Genomic DNA, 2,708 nt, shown 5'->3' with positions numbered 1-2,708 from the left:
CCAAGTGAAGGGGTTACACAAGAATGTTTATATTTTAAATTACTTACACACATTTGCACGTTGTGCTTCTAATGTAAAACATATTTATTCAATGAAAAGAAAATTTATTTTTCCACCTTTTTTTTTTAATGGTCAAAAACTCCCCAGGAGTTCAATTTTTCCCTCCGTCCCTCCCTCAGCATTTATTTAACCCCAATGAATTTTTTCGAAAGTAGAATTTATAGCATACCTACGTATATGAAAGCTGCGTATCTCGAGCATTCATTTTCATTTTTACCTCATGTTTCCCTCAAATTTAATCAGTAAGAGCAGCTCTTTCATTAATAAAGTTTAGGATGGAAAAAATGCCGAAAATGACATTTTCCAGATGGGGGAAGAAAATATTTCCTGGAACCCTACAGATAAATCAAGCACAACTCGGTTTTCTTTTGAAGACTTTCCAGTTCAGATGCTATTGTGACTACCAGAGCCTCAATAACTACATATTTTTCAAAAGTTATGGTACATGATGATGAAGTTCTGTTAGTAATCAAATTACCTACCTCTTGTTCCTTTGATCTTATGACTACCAAAAATATTTTTAGCTTCAATCTAACGTGGACTCTCTCTTTCATTCTGAGCGAGAAATTCTTGTTCATCCATCTTGTTACAAGTACGAATGAACTTAATGTGTACATAAGTGCCCTATTTGTATTAAATTATGTATTATATTAGCTGGTTTATCCTGATAAGATAGAAATAAAAAGCTCCATTAGGTACCAATAGATCTGTTAAACTCAATCCGGAAAATAAGTATGATGTAGCTCAATTACTGCACTTTTACCACACAATATCACTGCTCTTTTGATAAGTTCAGGAATAAGGACATTAAGAACCCTTCTTCGTGCAGGTAAGTAAAGAGAAACTGTGCATGAGCTGTGAGAGTCGGGGCAAACTTTTGGCCTTTTGTTCTTCCTCAGAAAGCAATGTGCAATCCTAACGCACAACTCCTTTCTTACTCCTTTTTTTCTTCAATTGATAAAATTGTTTAATTATTCCAGCAAAATATAACATGCAAGATTAATAATCCTTTTTTTAACATGGGAGAGAAGGGGCGGTGCCTATTGTTCAGCAATTTTTTATTCCTTCCTTTTTTCCTTCGTAATTTTAATTTCCCCTGAGTAGGGAAAGGGCAAGAGAAGAATTTGGTATGTAAAAGGGTAAAACCCACCTAAAGAACCAACAACTCTTGGATTTTCACAATTTGCATGTGCCATGATTTCATGAAGGAATTTTAATTGTGTTAAACAAAAATACATGTCGCAAATGTGCATAATACCCAATATATCTACACTACGCTAAATTTTATGACTTAACTTGGATTCGAACCACCGACCTCCAGATTCAGAGTCCACTGTAATAACACAGAGAGACGTCGCTTCGGACGTTCATCAGAAATAGAGAGGCTTGGAGGCTTTCTCCTTTTCTCTCCCTTCTACTATATACCTATTTAATCTTTTTTAATATACTTTAGATCCTTCAAAAATGTGCCTACAACGTACATTCATACCCCTGTTGAAGAAATTCATAGACAAAAGATTTCAAAAATCAAATTTTCAAAAGAAGAAAAACCTGTCGTCCACCTCTGAATTGGTGGAGATGTCAAAATCACCTCTGAATTGGTGAAGATACCAAAATCACCTCTGAATTGGTGGAGATGTCAAAATCACCTCTGAATTGGTGGATATGTCAACATCACCATTCAGTTTAGTGGAGATGCCAAAATCCCCACACATTATGTACCTATCCCTAAATAATTGCCTTCACGTAATCTCTTTAGGGTCAAGGATATATACTTACCTATGCCACGAAACATTCTTACTTAGAACATTATTAATTACTTACAATATGAAAATATTCAAAATCCCACTTTCATTTTCGTTAAGACAAGATAAAAGAAAATACCAAGAGAATTAAGTAGGTCATCTTTTCTACTCAATTATTGTGTCAAAATTTTCAAATTCCATGGGGTCTGGTGTTTATGTACGAACACATCTTGTTTGTTTTTGAATGTGAATTCTGACCTCGCGAAGGAAATTGATGTTGAGAAAATTATTAAATTTCTAAAATTTAAATAAATAATAATAGGTAGATGTAAAAAAAAATATATAAATAAAAATTATGTGTGTTGGAGCTGAACTCAGAACGGGTTAGCGATTTTTGTGTGAGCATCATAGTACTTAGAAGAAGACCAATATCTTTGACAAAATCTATTAACTCAATACTTGTACGTATATTTTATATGATGTAGTAAGTATGTAGTCATCTTTTATTCTTTCTACTCTAGAAATTCGGCCAGTGGTCTACTCATTTGAAGTACATAGATAGGTATTTAATAAATAATATATTTTCCTTAAAGAGAATTTGAAGCACAGGGCAGAAAAAAAATCGACATTGCCGGGAATTAAACTGGGACCTTCGCTTCAGAGTGATACCTACCGACTCAGTCATTGGTTATTTTTCATTAACTTTATTATGTTTAATGTTTGCTCATTTAAATCTTATGTACTATCCAGATTTTCTCAGAGAAATGTGGTGTAACGCTGTTTAATATGTTTATGAATATTTCTTGCATGAATCACAATGTAAATTATTTTTTCATGACGGGGATTTTTTTTCGTGTCATTTTTTTTTTCTATTTTCTTGGGGTTTTTTTTTTTTTTTTTTTT

This window comes from Diaphorina citri, unplaced genomic scaffold (assembly GCF_000475195.1).
Source record: "Diaphorina citri unplaced genomic scaffold, Diaci psyllid genome assembly version 1.1 scaffold61, whole genome shotgun sequence".
Taxonomy (NCBI): domain Eukaryota; kingdom Metazoa; phylum Arthropoda; class Insecta; order Hemiptera; family Psyllidae; genus Diaphorina; species Diaphorina citri.
This window is presented reverse-complemented; position numbering follows the sequence as displayed.